Source organism: Apteryx rowi, unplaced genomic scaffold, assembly GCF_003343035.1.
Source record: "Apteryx rowi isolate R43461 unplaced genomic scaffold, aptRow1 scaffold_8, whole genome shotgun sequence".
Lineage (NCBI taxonomy): Eukaryota > Metazoa > Chordata > Aves > Apterygiformes > Apterygidae > Apteryx > Apteryx rowi.
This window is the reverse complement of record NW_020451093.1, coordinates 5,593,783-5,612,951: the sequence shown is the minus strand read 5'-3', so window position 1 is coordinate 5,612,951 and position 19,169 is coordinate 5,593,783. Positions and strand designations below refer to the sequence as shown.

General features: G+C 36.9%; 1 protein-coding gene across 18 annotated transcripts in view; it reads left to right on the top strand.

Moving 5' to 3' along the window:
- The window catches only part of GTDC1 (glycosyltransferase like domain containing 1), a 193,130-nt gene that overhangs the window by 25,822 nt on the left and 148,139 nt on the right, over window positions 1–19,169 (top strand). For 7 of the 18 annotated variants that reach the window (XM_026089026.1, XM_026089024.1, XM_026089025.1 and 4 more), the window contains 2 exons: window positions 597–1,361; window positions 14,061–14,185. The exons of 4 other annotated variants lie outside the window; for them this stretch is intronic. The gene's annotated coding sequence lies outside the window, so the exon portion shown is untranslated. The remainder of the gene's footprint in view (window positions 1–596; window positions 1,362–14,060; window positions 14,186–19,169) is intronic. 7 more of the 18 variants (XM_026089036.1, XM_026089033.1, XM_026089041.1 and 4 more) reach the window with 5 other exon arrangements.

The following is a 19,169-nucleotide window of genomic DNA, read 5'->3' as shown; positions in this document are numbered from 1 at the left end:
ATCTGTGATGATTATAATTCCATGGCAAAAGTGCTAGTGCAGTCCTTGCATATACAAAAGAGACGATGAAGTAGACAGATACATAAGATCTAGACTTCAACTTCTGCAGCACTGTAAGACCACCATTAATAGATTGTCTTGAATTCTGGTTTGGCTGGTATATTTTCCAGACGTGCTTAGGATGCTAACAGTGGCCACCTACTACTGAGTGGGCGTTTAACTGCAGGCCAGGTTAGTAGTGACTCGGTGGACAGGAGGCAAAGCTCACCAGCCTCTTCACCTGTTAGGTTCATTTACTTAATAGCAGATCAAATCTTACCTACCCTTGATGAACAGTGGGCATAGGTGATTCTGTGGACTCTCGTCTTTTGCCTTTAGTGCAAGCATAGTCTTTTTCGTAGACATTTCAGGACTAAGGAAAGTACTTGGGTTAAATATTTGGGTTGGGTAGTACTGGGTGTAGTGTTTGGGTGAAACTTCATAGCCTAAAACAGTTAGGAAGTTAGACCAGATGATTTCAAATATACATATTAAGTATTTATATATATATATATATATTTTAAAAATATATACTTTTTGCCTTAAATTCTATGCAGATTTAAAAGAATTCTATTAGAATTTGGAAAACTTCACTTTATTACCTGTCTGCTGAATTGGAGTGTGTGGAACACCCAGGGGAGATGTGTTGCTCGCCATCAAGATCCGGAGACAAGAGTCCAGAACTGCTTTATGAGGACATGCAAAGCAGCACAGCCTCGTATTTTACTGCTCCCAATTTAGGATGCAGGTTATGATACTTTTGTAAAATATTTAATTTATTAGATGAAAAAGTGAAAGTGTGTAGTTCCTTGGTTTGCAGACAGAAAAGGCAGTACACAAGAGCTAAGTGGCTCATAGCCAGTAATGCTATATAGAGAGTCAGGATCCTGAAATCCCTGATCTTGCAGTATGTTGTCTCTTCTTGTAGGCTTCCGTGTCCAATTTCAGAGTAGATTCATTAGTTCAGCTTCATCCTACGCTGTGGGCTAATGCTCTTAAGTGTTTGTTAAGGTGCTACCTTTCAGAAGATCATTGATGGATCGAGTTAAACTGCTTTCCTTTTCTCTCTCTGTAACGTTTGAGCTGGCAGAGGAGACTACAGTAAGGAGTTCAGTGTGCGTGATCTGGAGACCACCTTTCCTCGTCTGTCTGGGTTATGCGTGGAGTCGACGCTAGCTGGCCCTGTGAAGAAGGGGAAACTTGCTCGTCTTCTGTGCCCAGTTCAATGCGTGTGGAGTTCTTGATGTTTAGTAGATGTCTCCTAACGATTTTTCCTGTGTTTGCCCATGAAGTGGTGATACAGTTCACAGTGCACTTTGAAGGTATGATATGCCTAACAAGGTAACAGGTTTTGGGAATCAGAAAGGCATTTTTCCCTCAGGACACTCTTAGCAACATGTGTTTGCTTACTTCTGTCTTTCTCCCTTTTAATCAAAACCCAGGATCAAATGTTGCAGCTGAAAAGAAACAGAAGTGAGAAATTTTAAAATTTGAATGAGGTGCGTTTGATAGCGATTGTAGTGTACTTGTCATTCAAGTAGACCATCTTCATCTGTCTGTACATGAGTGACAAACCTAAGAGATTGGTAGACCCTACAGCAATGCAGAAAGAGAGGACCATATTGTCTGGCCATTCAGACATGTATTTCCTATTTACACTACTACCGCCGCGGAAAAAGTGTCAAAGAATTTGGAAATATTCTGAATTCCACAGGTCAAGCTAACGGCAGTCAAAATGAATGCTGATGTAACTGAGACTGCAGTGAAAAGACCATACTTTATAATTTTGGTGGGGAAGATTAGTTTTTCTCCACGAGAGAATTAGTATAGTTAATTGCATCTTCCGGTTTAAGAGACTGAATGAATGTGTGTGTTATTTTTCAGCTTTTCATGAAACTCTGATCGCTTTTTGTGAACTTGTGAATTTTGCCTGTAGCATACACTTCAGTCAGTGTTTTAAGGGACACTACCCACCCCTCCAAATCCCTAACGTCTAAACTAGCTAGGATTGCCTCTCTTAAGGGAAAGCTTAGTGCTTCATCTTTACAGTTTCTATGCACGTAAAACTGCTTTAAGCCTGGTCCATTAAGAAAATAAGCTAGTGTGATCACAGTGTATGTCAGAGTTGTTCCCCCTTCTTTTCTCTTTCTTTTCCAATAACTTTTGAACTCATCAGCCAACTTGAACTAAATTTGACAGAGGAGTAAAAAGCTTAAAGGTTTTAAGTTCTTATATGTTAGTTTAAAATAAGTGGTCAAGTAATGAAAAGAGACTATTATAGGCTGCAGTGAGGGAATGACTCCAGGGTAAGTTCTTACTGGACAGCAAAAAATTCAAGTATTTCCTGGATTGTTTTGCTTATATTGACTTTTTTTTTTTTTCCTGGTGTCCTGATTTGTTGATTTGACTCTTCAAGGCATCAGAACTGTGCTGGCTGTATAATCTTACATCGTGATAGCATTATCTGGAGGTCTGCAAACATGGAGACTGCTCTATTGCAGTCTGTTTATTCGAATGCAGTTTTTATTAGCTTGTGATACTTCTTCCTCCTTCATCTTACCATCTCCTTATATTAGTTATTTTTGTTCTTTGCACTTAGGCTTTTCAGGCAATTTTTATTTTTTAATTCTAGAAAGTGTCAGGTTAAGCTGCTTTTCAGCTGCTTTTTATTGTCAAGATACTTCTCCCCCCCCACCCCCCATTTCACCTATTCTCTTAAAAAGATCAGGAATATTATAGAATTCTATCAGTTGAATGGTTAACTTTAAGAAATAACTTTAATAAGTAAATAAATTGTATAAGAGGTTTTTGGTATTTTAAAATGTTACAAGGTGCAATCGGTTAAGTAAAAGTATGTTATTCTGAATCTAATGTAGGCAAGACTTGCCTAGTTCGGTCATTTTTAGTGGCAGTCAGTTATCATGTGAGATAGCAAAGCCAAGTAAGAAAAAGTTGTTGACAAAACAGAATTTTGAAAAGCTTAGTTCTTGAGTTTTCTTTAGGCATTCCTAAAGAGTGAAGTGCTGAAGGAAGTTTTTCATGTGCTATGATAGCTGCAATTTGTAGATGATATTTTATCTATTGTCCACAATGGACAGATATTTAAGGTAGCTTGGGCGTATAGGTGTATCTCTCCCAGGCAGACTACATACATGAGATTGAAGAAAGTGATGGAAGACACAAATCGCAACTTATTACAGGAAAACCAGGCTTCAGTTATTCACATAAACCCATTATCAGCAACCTCAAAAACGTCAAGGACTATATATGTGTTTAAGTTATGAATTCATTTATGATTAATATTATTATTTGACTGTGTTCTAAATTCTGCCATGTTGCAAACTTAATTAAATTTAGCTACAGAAGTAAACCCAAAACTCCAGACCCTTCCCTGCTCCCACAAATTGCTTAGAAACGTTAAGATGCTTTCTTAATTGACAGTTTTACCACACAAATTTTTTCGTTATATTCTGCGCTTCCTTCTCTTTGCTTCACTTTTTAGTCTGTTTATTACCTATAATGCTTGTGTCTTGTCTAGCTACGTTTGTGGACTCTTTGGGGCAGTGATGAAGAACCAGCTCCTGGCCTCAATAAAACCTCTTTGGCAGCACAGGTTGGCTTTCAAACTGAGCTTAAACGTCCAGCTGGCATTTCTATGGGCAGAGGCATTGCCGAATGCCTCGGAGCTGATGTGATCAGCCCGGGTCCGTTTTCCTCGTGTTCCTTGGTGTTTGGGGTGTGCCAAAGGATGAGTTCTGGCTACCGAAAGGGGTGATCAGACGTTCAGGAGTTTTAGTGGCTCTGAGGCTGCTTTTCGCTTGCACGGAAGAGCAGATCCTGCAGTAGCCTTGTGAGCTGGACAGATAGAAGTAGCATAAACCCAAAGTAATATCTTCTTCCAGTGCGCGTCAGAGAGGCCAGATAGCACAGCACCCTGTTTAGGGTTAGGCAGAAACAGCCTAGCTTAGAAAGAATGATGTCCCTTCAAACCCTGTTATAATCCCCAAATTAATGAAAATTAGCAAGTGTATACTTGATGCAATGATGGGTGGGAATGACATGCTAGTTCATGCAAGCGTTAAACATCATGTATATTCTTTTTACCATAAACTGTACAAATTTTATATCTTACTAAGACAGTAATATGATTAATAATATATAGAATGCAGGAGAAGATTTTCAAAGACTTTTAGTTCTTTGCTGAACTGCTATTTTCAGAAATGATTCTGAACTTTAGGTACCCAAGTCTCATTCCAAATCCATCAGATTTAGATGCCTCCCTTTGAAAATGTGGCTCGAGTTATTTATGTTTTTTCTAGAATACTTCATGCTTAATTTCATACGCGGTAAACAATATAGGAGGGGCGACATGCGTTGAAATACTACTAGCATTTGGAGAGCAATTGCTAGTCTGGTAGCAGACCTCCATTTATTTATGTGAATGAAGATTGGGCTGGCTGTGGAGTGCGAAGACTACCAGCACTACTCACAGGTGACACAGTTCCATTTCCTCATTTATCTGTAGCGTGCACATAGTGGGTAGGTAAGCACAACCTGTCCATCTGTACTCTGCTCCAAGCTTCGTTGTGCAGTTAAGCAGCTCCATAAGACTTAGTGATTTCCATACATAGTCTTTGATATGCAAGTGTCATGCTATTGTTAAGTGTAAAAGAAAATTTAGGGTTGATCTCTGCTGCTGGTTCTTTGGTTGCTGCATTGCGATGCTAGTAAAAGTACAAGGTAGCATGTGGTTAGCAGAATTCTAAGGTTGACTTGCTTATTAGCTAAATGAAAGTATTCTGAAAATATATTTTGTTAAATATTGTTATTGAAATAACTAAATAATACTCACTAAAGGCTTCCTAACCATTCATTAGTACAGAAAATCTGGCTCAGTTCCAAATATGAAGTTACCAAATTGTTCCACCTATATGATCGTACATATGTAAATGGCAATAAAGAGAGAATTCTTTTTACTTCAGAAGAAAAAACCCTTCATAGTGTTTTTCTTTGAATGCTGGTATTTACCTTTATCAAGGTATTTCCAATGCCACTGTGACTACCATGTGAGTATGAATAGACTGTTCCTACATCATGTCAGTGCAAGTCCCATATTCAAACATTTAAATGTGTGTGTGTGTGTATTTGTTTCATGGTAGACAGGAAAACTAACATGAAGATTTTTTCAGAGGTGTTATGATATGTTAATAATATTGCTCAAGGTAAGGTGAGTACTGAAACTGGATAGGGTTTTGATGGTTTGAAATGCTTCACAATTTTTTTTTTAGTATTTCTAAGTAAAAAATGTTTAACTCAAATCATAATCGTGTTCCTGAACCAGAATGATACAAATGTTCAACTTTATCAGTACATGAAACAAATGTAACAGGTACCTATAAAAATATAGTTCTTGGCTGTTGTTGACTTCTTAAACAAGAAATGGGGTTTGCGTTCTTGGCTATGGAAGTCTAGAAGAATGAGCGCTGCCGAGGACTTTCCTCTCATGGACTTCTCCCCGCTGCCTCTCTCTTAAGCAGTTTGCATGCGCAGGAGCAAGCCTGGCCGACTGCCCTTTCTGACCATGCAGCTTGTCCCCTGCGCTCCCTGGAAGAGCGGTGGGATGAAACTGGAGGGTTGATCACCGCCTGGACTATGCTGTGCGGCTGTGTACTGTCTGATGCATTTTACTGTTTGAAAGCGATTTCTTTGAATCTGTACATTTTTCTTGTGTGGTCATTTGTTCTTTTCACAAAGGACATGCAACTATCTTAAACTGAATGCATTTCATTTTTAACAAGAACACTTTTTAAAAAGAAAAACCTATTGGAAGCCTAAGTAGTGAAGTAAGAATTTTTAAAAATAATTTATTGGAGACTTGCAGATGATAAAGCATAATTCAAAAGTAGGAAAAAATCAAAAATATTCCATTGTTCTTTTAGGGTTTTTTTAGGTGCTTATTTATTAGTGAATTATGAAAATGTAGTTCTTAAAAATTTGTGGAATATGTCTTAGTACAAGCAGAACAACATCCTGTGTTTAAGTGGTAGCAGTAATGAGTACAAACAGTTTTGAATCATGTGGTTGCAGCCTTAAAGTACTTGAGAGACTGAAACTAGAACCCTTTCTAGCACTTCCATCTGCATACCTGTAATTCACATCATCTTGAAACAGGACTTTACCACACACTTGCATAGTGCATATTGAAAGCACGTATGTCAAATGTCAGGCTGCACTTTGGTTTGGAAGTGGCTGAGGTGTGGGGGAAGATTTCTTTCATTTTTTAGAGCAGTGTAACGTGGGCTTTTCCCATGCAGGAGAAAAGGCAATTGCAGAACAAGTGTTGGTGCTTTACATGTACTCATATATGTTTATACATAGGCTATATGTTTTTTCTGATTTTTTTTTTTTTTTTTGACAACCTGAATTTGAATATTATCTACTGGAAATTTCACGATTCTGGTAAATAGTTAATAATTATTTTCAGGTGATTTCCAGTATGCAATTTCATTAACTCACTGTTCCAGCATATTTTTTTAACAATATCTTCTCATATGTTTTGGTGAGACAAAACAGGGGTAAGTACTCAAACGTTTACTAGGAAACAACAGCCGCATAGGCACTGGCCACAGCCTGCCAGTGTGCTACCAATTCATCACAGCCAACAAGCTTCTTAGGACCGTGGTGTAGCCAGAATAGCTTTTGCTGAAGTAAATGTTAAAATACAAACTTTCTGTTTGATTTTAATGTTTCATAAATATATTTGTATGTAAATAGCAAGGCCGTTCAAAACATGCCTTAAAGGTGTGTACAGGGGCCATGTTAAAAACAGTAAAATCTCACTTAGGATGGATTTGGAAATGTTCCAAATCTGGACTTAATGTGGACATATATTCACTTAACGGCTATTTAACTTATGCAAAATGATTGTTTTACTGGATTAGGGATTCTGAAACAGATAGAGGCGCAGATCTGTAGGAAGCAATATTCTCATCAAGATCGCGGATAGGCTTGTTTTACTGTTTTGTTAATGCAGCAACAGCTGAAAATGAAATCCTACAACTTAAAACAGTGTTTTTCTTTTCAGAAGATAAATACTCAGATTTTAATGAGGCCAGAGGATTCACTGGGTAGCTTTCCAGGCACCATCTATTTACCAGAATCACTGAACAACCCATCAATATCATTTATTTAATTGATCAGAGAGAGTGCAGAACTGAAGTAATGTCATTCTTAAGGGTGGAACCTACAGCATCTGCAGAGCTCGTGGCCTCTGCTAACCTAGGGAGGGCATAAACGTCCCAAAGTAAAATCAGAATTTGCACTGTGATAACTCTGAAACATTAAAAAAGCTCGCTATAGGCCGTTGAGCTCATCCTGATTTAGAACAGAAACTAAAAACCCTCCTTGCAACTAGGAGTGAAGCCTAAAGAGGAAATATTGACTTAAAATATGCTTTCATCTGCCATACTGGAAGGAGCTAAAGTGTTTTTGTTGTTGTTTTTTAAACTTTTTATGCAGATAAACTTTTTTGGGTCAAGTTACAAATTTTGGGGCAATTTGGTTATAGTCTTACAATGTGTAAGTGACTGTATAATTCTAAAAGCGTTTGAAAGCTGATTTTTTTCTGCAGTCAGCAAAAAGCATTTGATGAAAGCTAATTTTGTTCTGTAGTCAGCAAAAAGTTATTGGTGTTTATTTTGTCAGGTTATTTACTGGCAACTAAAAATTCATATATTTCTGTATTTTTTGTGAAACTGTCATGAAAATGAAATTATCATTGTAAAGCTTACAGTTTTGACAATAAGAATGGCCCTTCAATCTCTGAAGCCTGGTAGATCTTCCTTAGAAGTTGAAACCATAAACATTTCACGATGCAGGATGAATTGCTGGGATCCAAACATAAATTTTAGAAAGAAAAGGAAAGTCTTTGTGCAAGTGAATGAAAACCTGCATCTTTGAATTCCTTGAGTTTGAATCGGAGAAAGGAAGAGCCATGTAGTATTTTGGTAACTTCTAATGGACTGGAAGAATACAGACTACAGGTGACTTGGGCATTATCCTGCAAATACCCTGTTTATGACCTAATTTTGAAAAATAGGACTTTCTGTTCAGCTTAAATTATCCCAGACTAACTGCTGGACAACTGATTTTACCTATGCTTACGAGATGTTTCTATTTGTGTAGTCATTTTGGAGAGAGAAAGGGGTAGAAAACAGTGGGTCCAAACTTCACTCTTAAATTTTTTGGAATAGAAAAAGATATGGAGGGAGAGAAGTATTTTCATATCCATTCTTTGAAAATTAAAACAAAGGCAGGAAACTAACATCATTTTACTTTTTCAATCTAGTTTGCTCATCTTAAAGTTGTAATCATCAGTTCAAAATGGCTACTTAGACTTGCCCACAAAAATGGATGAAAGAACTTTGCAGATAAGTTAAAGACCCCATAAACCCTCCTTAACTTTAAGCTGAATTAGTTTTTTCTTTGAGTTGCTTGTTTTTAGTCATGTTATCATAGGTATCAAAGTAGCTAGCTGTTATTGCTTCCTTGTAAGGATATGTGTTTTTTTTAAATTCAGGTTTAAGGAGATCAAAGGGTAGGTCTTTATGGAGGAAACGGAAGGCGTGTTTTAGAGATATGGTAGAATACCTGTGCCACGTTGCTCTAGGTGTTATGGGTAACAGTAGCAGTGAAGAAGCAGTGACACAGGATTTCCATATGGCAGCAACGTAATTACATACTGTGCATTCTTGGAAAATGCTTATCTTGGTCACTAAAGCTTTATTCTGACGTTGTTCTTTTATCTCTCCTAGCTAGATTAAGCTAACTTAGATCCTGGTGCTTGCTACCGTTCACAGCTTTCTCGTGGTGTGTAAAAGTACTCTAAACGTGAGCTGCCAGCAAGTTTTAATGATATATGTTACTTACTGATTTGTGTTCAACTCTGCTTCACTTCAAACTGAGACATCCGTTCTAGGTTCTTTGTAAGGGCCCACGTTATTAGGCATTCAATACCTTGGAAGAAAACCTAAGCCCTGGAAATGTTAGGAATGGGGAAGATCCAAAGGGTTGTTTTTTTGAATTGATTATAAACAGTTATGATCAGTCCATGGATTAAGAGAACAATTTTTCTAGTATTGAATAAACAAATTTCATATTACCAGCATGGCAAAAATGGAATCATTTCATTGAGGCATGAAAGATGCAGCAGATTAAGGTCTTAAGATTTATTGTCATACACAAAGAAACTGTATTTTGATGTAGACTTGTAAATAACCTTATATATGTGACTGACGATAAGTAAAATGGGAGCCGGCCACTCATCTGCCTAATGTTGCTGTTGTTCACAAAGATTTGCCAGAATGAGGCCTTTGCGTTTATCTTTCTTATGAGCATAGTCAAGTCTTGAAAAAACTTTAAATGAGTAGAGTCCCCAAGCCCACTTATGCAAGTAGTGCTATTGGAACCTGTAAAGATGCATATATAAAGAGTATTTGGGGAGTAAATAGCAGTTTCTGGTGTTGTTTTACTTGCGCTAATAATTGCATCTTTTAGCATTGCTTTTTATTTAGTATAATTTCACTAAAGCTTTGATTACCTCTGGCTTGAAAGGCTGGCTTTAAAGCTACGTAGAGTGCCTGATTTTCTTTTGAAATCTATTTGCAGAATGTCACTACTGTTTTTTTACAATATTTTCTTTCAACTTCTGAAAGTCATAGCTGTAAACTCTGAACATCATATTTGAATTGCTGTTTTATTAAGTAGTCTTGCACGTCAGTGAATCTCAATAAAATAGTCATTTAGTGAGGAAATAGTTAATAACAAAACATTGCAAATAGTGTTTGAAGAGGTTGTTAGTTTTGCTCAGGAAGTTACCATTTTCTAGAATTTGTGCTGCCTCATTATTTGTAATACTGAAACTGCTCCTTACCAATCATACCAATCACATTAAGAAATGAAAGTAATGTTTACAAATCAATGTGGAAAATACTGAGGTAGACTTAGTGGGACAAATTCTGCTTTCAAGTAAATAGTGTAAACCTGGAATTTTGCATAGAATATCATTAAACCCGGTCCTGATTATTTTATTATAATTGCAAACAAAATTGTTTATATATTTTTTCTGGAGTGGTTAATTCTAGTGAAAAGGTGCAGCTCAAGCATTTTGTGAACCAGAATCAGGACTGATATTCTTTGAAGTTTATTACTAAAACACCTCAAACTTTAATGTCAACTAGTCAAAAGCTAGGATGAAAGCATCTGGAGAATACATACGATGCTACTATAGGAGCTCTGTTGCTTATGTTGCCAGGTGATGGCCTTTCCTGCAGCAGTGCTATAGCTGTGTAATAAGGGCCATTTTAGTTCTTTTGCTTTCCTGGTGGGAGGTAAAGGTATTTTGATTTCTGGTGGCCACTAAACTTCCTTTATCTGTAGTTGGCTAATTAACCTTGATTTAAATGTATTCTAGTTTGAGTAATTACATTTTACCCACCTTAAAATTCGCTCTACAGGCTTGGTCTAACAGGATAATGATATTCTTTATTTCATAGCAGTCTGTTGCTGACATTAGCCATGAGTTATTGCCGTTAGGGCACATTTTTGCAGGTTTTAGTTCTAATTTTTTGAAAGGGTTTAGAATCTTTTGGATTTTGATATTTAGGAATGAAAGATATTTAGGAATGAAAGATCTTTAAGTTACTGTTCGTTCAGATTCTCAGCACAGGTTCAGTCTTCTTTAGACCATTCCATTAATATAAAATTGACTTGTGGCATCTAGGGATTTTTCAGTTATAGAAGAAGAATAGCACAATGTTGTAAAGCAACAGTGAAAACAAGGTGGCACAAGTAGATGTGACTGAGGAATATCATACTTTAGCAAGTAGTTCGGTACTTAGGGTGCACATTCTGATGCAATTTAGAGAGCTCCCTTAAATGTAGATGTAATACTCTCTCCCTTTTTCAGGTAGGTTTGACTGTTGGCAGAAGTCATCCAGATTCAGTACTTTGCTTCATATGTTTTGTCATATACCAGAGAAAAATTCTTTATCATCAAAGATAGTTTTCTACTGTAATTTTAATTATATTGCACTCTATGCACTTTAGTAAGAGAATTGTTTTTAGGGATAATATCAGGTAGCTCTGTGTACTCCAACATCACCCCCACCCCACGAAACCTACTTTTTTTAACAGCATCAATGCAACAAGATATATTTGATAAATTGTAGGTTAGTTTTGTTTTCAAATGAGTCATTAAGATGGTAGTTCAGATAATACTGCAAAATCAAATAGTTTTCCTTAGGTATTTGCACATTTTTTCTTTGTAGAAAAAATATTTTCATCAAAAAACTGTCTCTATGTTAAGTGTCAGTATTACCATTTAATTTGTCTCTTAGTGAACAGTATGAAAACACTTCTTGCAAGTCACATACAGTTTCCTAACTGCTGCTTCTTTCTTAGCGACATCTTTCAGAAGTTACAGCGTGGTTCTTTTTGAATATAAAGCAGGTTGGTAATACTACAAATGCTTTGGAGTATATCAGCAAGTTGTTATACTGAAAGACTTCAAGAGGCAATACATTAGGCAAAAAGCAGTAGCGATACCTGTAGAGAACACCATACATGCCCTTAGGCAAAAGATAGTAATTAGTTGCTTGTATGCCCATGCAAACTATCCTGAGTGTTGATGTTTATGAATTGCAAAGATCGCTGCAATACCAACTCAAGCTCCAAGCTGTTGGAGCTGTTTATGCCCATTCAATTTTTAATGCACCTGTACGATGTTTTGATGGAGGGCGTTTTGTCCACAGGGGTTTGCACGCTCTGATCGTTCCTCCAGTGATTTAAATGCAAAAGTAAGGATAGTTCTTCAAAGTATTTTAAGTGCTAACTTCCACTTCAATATTAATAATAAACAGTGAGAACATTGCTGAAAATATTTTAGTATTTTGTTGGCTGGATATGATTTGGTTGCCTCTGTCATGCTTGTGAGATGATGGTCATTAAAAGTATCAAAATACCTGCTGTTAAGATAGCCTGCAGAGCTAGAAGTTACCCACAGCTGTGGATAACTGATTCGTTACCCTCTAACAATTTGTACCAAATTGTACCTGACTTGCTAATTATGTCATACACTTTCAGATCATCTTTTGCACTTCAGTCAAAAGAAAATACGTGACTAGAACTGACTCTGTTTGGCGTTAGCTTGAGCAATGGCAGTCTCTTAAGGTACGCAGCAGCGCTATGTTGTTTCATAAAACAGCGCGAGAATTGTGTGAACTGAACGCGAGTTTGCCCGCGAAGTGCGTACCTTTGGTTAATTCAAACTACGTACATCTTGGAATACTGATGTTGCATTAGTGTAGACTACCGACGTTTCAACCGTTTTGCTATTGCCGACGTCTTGGCGTTTCATGGCTTGTGCCTGTAAGGACCGTTCCGAGTGGGTCTTTGGGGAGCCTGGCCGTTCAGAGGGCTCTCTGAGAGGGGTGGCCTGGCGGGCTGGAGGGTGCCCTTGGGTGCCAGCCGAATTTGGGGGACAGGGGTAAAATTCTCTTCTCTAACTGGAACATGTTAACACAAAGTAAGCCTTAATATGGAAACTCTTTGGGTTATCAGGTTTGATTTGTGTCTAGCAAAAATATTTGAAGTTGAGGGTGGGAGGAAACAGTAACAATTACATTCTTTTCTTTCACTGAATTAAAGAAAGAGGATATTGGGGAAAAATGAGATCGTATATTACGTGAACCATGTAATTTAAGTCTGAGCTATCTTCACTGGATTATAAGAGTGGGAGGAGTTTGTTAGTCACTGTGGAAGGCAAAATGTCAAAATGACTAATTATGCTGTTACAGGAAAGAGGAGATGCGGCTAATTCCTGAGTAGCAGAACAGTGCTTTCAAGATCTATGTAAGACTAACCCCAATATAAATGCGCCAAATACTATTTCAGTGTAGTTGCATTAGTTGCCCTAGTAATTTTTAGAAGATTACGTGACAATTTTTTGCATGGAACAACATTGGCAGGATATTACAAGTAGTAAACGTTGACATGTTCAAGACGTGATATAGCTTAGATGTCGTGTGTTATACCTGTTCCTCTGTGGTTTTAGTCAAGATAAAAATATTAATATGTGTGTTTCGCTTCTGCGCTATTCTGAGAAAGTTCACTGGAGGAACATCTTTGTGAAGCAAAGTATTTGTTAGTCTCCTCCATTTCTCAAACACTAACGTATTTTTCTTCTGAATGCTTTTGTTCACCATTCTAGTGCTTTTTTTCCTCCCCTTCATTGAAACTGTGGAATAATGGATGTTGCTAAAAGATTGTCTGTCGTGAAACTTAACGTGAACGGCTGAAGGTCCTGTAGCTCTGGGCTCGCGTTAGGCTGGCAGAAGCAGGACCAGCAAAGTTTTTAAGCTGTGGCCCCCATAATCAAACACTTGAGCACTTTTGATTATAATCACGGAAGCAGTCCCCTTTCAGTCATGTGCCTTTCTGAAAAACAGCCTTTTCTCATCATGTTTTAAGTCTACTCGCACTTAGCTTATGCTTTGCTGTGTATCAGATCATTTCTTAGATAAGAGTTACTGTATCACATATTGATAGCATCCATCACAGTTTTTCATTAACCTTCTTCCCCTAGTGGTTTTGAAAAGCTTTTTGATGTTTTTGAATTGTGTTGCATTAAGTGAAGAGGTAATTTCACCTTAAATGTTCCTCAAACGATGATGTGGGCCTGAGCTTTTCTGTTGGACGTTTCCTCTGCTAGTTACCGGTTTCTTTACAGCAGAAGAGTAACATGATTTTGCCTAAGCAACTATGTAGTATTTATTACTTTTTTGGTCTGAATTCCCTGATTTCAAATAAAACTAGTTGTTTTCTGAACACTTACAGAAACACAGCCAGAGAAATAGGCTGATTTAGTTCTGCCAAATGCAGTCATACTGCAACACAAATCATTAAAATAAATAAATAAATAAAACCTATTCATAAAAACCCTGTTGATTTATTGTTTAACACAGGTGCTACTGGAAGCCCCATAACTTGCTCATTTTGCAATTATGCTAAAACTGGAATGTTTCTGCAGACAGAAGTTCAACTTACAGCAAGGATGTTACAAGAATAATACAAGGAATTATCTGAAACAGTAAGATGATACTATTGTTGTAATAGTATTAATCTTGTAAAATCTTTAAGCAGAAATAAATACTTGCACAAGTAAAAAGGTGGTCTGGTTTGTGTATATGTAAATATGAATTGCACTTAAATAGCTGATATATTATTTGCACATAAAGTTTAGCATCACTTATATAGCAGCCATGCTTGTAATAGTTCTGTAATAAAATGATATTTCACAATTGTGAAAAGTGAAGAAATGTAATTTATATAGGGTCCCCCACAAAACAGATAAACATGAATTTTCTTCTTTGGTGAGAGGTGAGCAGTTGCTGCATAGTATTACTACTGCTGTGATAGTTGATTCATTCCTTTAGTATGCAAATTTTAAGTATACAAAGATTCAGTACTTTTATTTAAGAAATATGCCTAGAGGCTGTATTGGTAGGCTTTGGGGAGATATCTGGTTTGGTGTGAAATAAATAGTTGTTAAAAGATCACATGAATTTATGTCTTAGAAGATGAAAAGTGCTGCTGTGAGCACTTGAGAAAACCCTCCTGTACCTGGCATGCGAGGATGCCGCTTAGTTTGTTTTTTCAAAAAAATCTTTCCAACCTCACAGTAAATTGCAAAGCTACAGGCCGGGCTGGGGAGTGGAGAAGAGGATAGTGGCAAAGTGTCAACTTAAACTTCAGAATTAGGACTTTAATTTCCGACACCTGCAGCCCAAATCTCTGGGTTTGACTGTTGAAGAAAATACTGTTCTTGATGGAGGGAGCAGTGGCTTTTCCTGAAATTTGTATCTTCAGGTCATTTGAGTGCTTAAATTTCAGTGAATGGATTTACATTCCATAATTCAGGTCTATGTGCCAGTCATAAGCATCCAAGTTTGGATATTTTGAGTGAAATGGGAGGGGAAAAATATTCTGAAAGCATTTGAGAGAAAGAATGCTTTGATACTCGTGGCTGATGTTGAAAATCTGTCTTGCTAAAGAAAATGAAATGTTTACTTAGCCTATGCTATTCCCTGCCTAGTGTGGGAAAATGGTGGCTCACATTGTAATAAATAATTACAAAATATAATACCAATTTAATAAAACATAGGTTGTAAAACAGCTATTGGATTAAGCCTGACATCTTTTTATTCTGATGTCAAAAATAATAATCAACTCTTCTCTTCATTTTGAAATTCACTCCTGGTACCATGTTGTTGTCCTTTTTACTCTAAGCCAGTACTGTCATTCTTTCTGCAGCGTTTTCATCCAAAAAGTGTGGCAATAAGTGAACGTCCTTCCCAACATCATATTACAAGTTAGTTCAGTGTATTTGCAGAAAAACGGCATACTTTAGAAATATTTTTTCCTCTTATATGAATATCTTTATCTTCTTTTTATGCAGCTATGGTGAGGACTTGTACATCTCCATGATTTAAACCAACTTGCATGTTACCTTTTACTGGAGACAATTTAAGCTGCTGCTACTTCTGACTTCCACGTACTAATCGGCCTAGAAGTTTAAATGCCTGAATTTGTGCTTCTTGCGCGTAGTCAGATAATATCCATTGAAATTAATAATCTTAATGCTTGTCTATCTATATGAGAAAGTTATTACTGATATAACTTAAAGTTGATTGAAATAAACTAATACACAAATCTGTGTAGCTGACTGGCTTTATTTTAAGAACATCTTACAGAATCTTAGAGCAGTTGAGCTTGGAGAAGACCATCAGAGGCCTCTTGTCCAAGCCCCTGCTCAAAGCATGGTCAACCAGGGCAGGCTGCCCAGGGCCGGCTCCAGTCGAGTTGTTAGTATCTCCATGGATGGAGAGTCTGCAGCCTCTCTGGGCACCCTGTTCTAGCGTCTGACCACCCTTACATGGATTTAAGTGACGTTGAAATGAGCATTTATATAAGGCTTTACGTTCAATTCAATTCACTTTAAAAATGCAGTTTTATTTAAACTGATGCAGTCTTTTGTGTAGCTGGAGCTCCAAGCAGTTCTTAGGAACTGTTCAGAAATCTAGATTACCATTTTATCCATTCCTTGAATCAGTGAGTCAGTGCTAGTTAGTATGAGGGGACCTATAGAAATGTGTCTCCACTGCTTCCCTGCTTGCCCCTTTCTCCTTCCTTCATCACCACTTACGGCATCTCTTAGGGCACTGGGGCATCTCCCTAGCTGAGGCAAGAGCTGCCTTCCCATTATGTTCCCTGTCTTTTCTTTTTCAGCCTCCCCAAAATGTGTTCCCCTGTCTCATATCTGTTATCTTTCATTTCTGTTATATGTCCTATTGTTTTAGTAAAAGTAAATCTTACCTTTTGCAGCAGTTTTTATCTGCCATAGTTGTCTCATAGCTAAACTAGATACTGCTTCTTTTCAGTAGCTCTTCTCCTCTTCATTTAGAAGAACTAGCCCACCTAGAACTTCATATAGTGTTTCCAGTGAGGAAAAATCACAAATGTATATTTTCAGCATTTTCTGATTTTTTTATACTGCTTATGTTTGTCTTTCCGATTGTCACTGCACATTCATCAGGGAGAACAGTGTGGATATAGGCACTAGGACCCATTATTTTGGTGCTAGTTGTATTGAATCTTAGAATTAAGGCTACAACCAAAGTCATCAGTTCTCAGGTAGTTTGAATGATAGGATCGCACTGCTGCTGGTGAATCGCCAGATAATAGCAATTAGGCATGGAAACCATTATAACCACTTAGTCATGGTTCTTTTGATGATACTACTGTCAAAAGAAACAAGACACTTTCTAAGGTGCTAGTGGCAGATTAAAAAAAAAAAGGTTTAATTCCTGTCAGATATATGTGGTGTAGCTTCAACAAGAATGACGTGTGGGCATGTGAAGAATGATGGGGGGAGATGTGCCTTAATTTGATATGCTGTGTCTGCCTTTGGAAAAGATCTTTGGAAAGATTTTTTTTTCTCATGAACTTGTAACTATTTTTTCTTCACATCTCATCTAGAAGCAGACAAATGAAGAAGAGAATCAAATATTTTTGTGGGAAGCATATGGAGGAGTCCTCATAGGCCTGTTTTCATTATGCTTCAAAGTCTTTTGGACAGATTTTTGAAAACCAGGATGTCTGGCGAGGGCTCTGGGATGGGAAAGAGCGAGGTGCCTGGCTTCTGAATGATCATCTCTTTCTTCCTACTAAGTATAATGGCAGCCTCTTTTGATCAGATTGGGAATTATATTATCTAATTCTTCTAGAAAAGTTATTTTAAAGTCATAAACTGGTCAGATAGGCTTCTAAACAGCTTTTACTAAAAAAAAAAAAAAGTTCAAATTGAAACTTTCTGCAGGAATGCATATGTGCTATCTTAGAAAGAATGAGATTTCTGGGCACTAAATGAAAGCACTGTCATTATCGATTCCAGAATAGCCTTGACTGTTCAGTCAAGACTGTTGTATTAGAAATGCCCAAATACAAAGTTTTTCAAAGAGCAAAGAAGATCTCTTACATTTTTGCTTGTGTATAAGGAATATTAATTTCTAAGAGACACCTACAACATTATCTCTTTTGAACCTAATTTCCTGAAGATCAGTAGTGAGAGGCAACTAGGTCCCAAACTGTTAATATGCAATAGGTTTTAATTTTGAAAAAAACTTTCATTCTATTAAGTTCATGAATGGATTTTAAAGGCAATCACAACTAAGTGAGCTTACCTGTTTCATCCTGCCCAATCACGATCTACTTTGCTGCATTCTTCTGTTACAAAAAAGAAACAATATTTGTAAAAGATGAAGAGTAGGATATCTTATCTAAGTGATGCCTGTCTATGTCACGGACCCAGCATGTGCGAGTTGTTGCTTTCTACAGTTTTGTCCATTTCTAGATTTTTCTCTAGCTGTTATATAATCTACTGAAGTCACATATCTGTCTTCAAACTTTACTGATTTTAACAAATAATACCACAGATAATCTCTAAAACAGAAGTTAGCAGATATTTTGTCTTTTTTCATTTTGTTTCTGAATTTGACTAAGTTCCTCATCGTTTATAGACTCTAGTTCTTTTAGGTAGTGATTTTGTAAGGTTTTTTTTTTCCTTTTTATAAACAATGCTTTTAACAAGAACCAGGTTTATTGAATTGTCATTTCCTACTACTTGAAGTTAATTGTTAGAAAACTGGGTTTTTCTTGTTTATATTAGCCAATTTCATATAAAGTATATCCCTCTACTGAGGATGGCTTTATGCGGCAGGGATAACTGCGGAAAGCTGAAGTCCAGGGAAATGGAGCCTTTGATCATGTGCAAGTGTAAGCATGTCCTGGACTTTACACTTGAGCTGTATATGGCTTATGCAGACGTATTTCAAGGGTCCGTGGTTTGATAAAGATTTGAGAAGTCTTTAGCAGACTCTATGATAAAACTCAGATATTCTGTCAATCCAAGATGCCTAAAATCTTTGCTCAAAGTGATTAGTAAGCACAGAATCAGGAAGATAATATGTTATTAGCTTTTAAATTCAAAGAAACCTTTTAGTTCAAGGAACTTTTGATAAATTTTGAATGCTCAGTGTTTACACTCAGTGATGAGGGACAGGATGATTTTGATTTCTCCTATTCATTTGGACTGAGAAAAACCCATCACATTTACTTTATGTTGTGCCAATTTAAAGCACCAAATGGTATAGCTTTTATTTGCTAAGTATTTCTTTTGAATTTATATGGAAAAACATTCCTCTTATCCTGTAATAATATGGATAGAACAAATAGTATTGATAAAGCAAGAGATTGCTTTCAAGATAATTGCCGAGGATGATATGAATTTTGTGATTTAATAATCACTCAGTCAAAGAATTTTTACTTGTCATATTGGTGGCAATGAGACATAAAAGTTATAGCAGTGGTTCTATCTTTTCGAAGTGAAAGAGAAACTCAGGGGTCAGAACTCAAGAAGAGAGAACTAGAGTGTAAAAATTCATAGGATAATTCATGTTGGAGGGGACCTCTGGAGGTCATCTAGTCCAACCTCCTGCTCCAAGCAGGATCAGCTA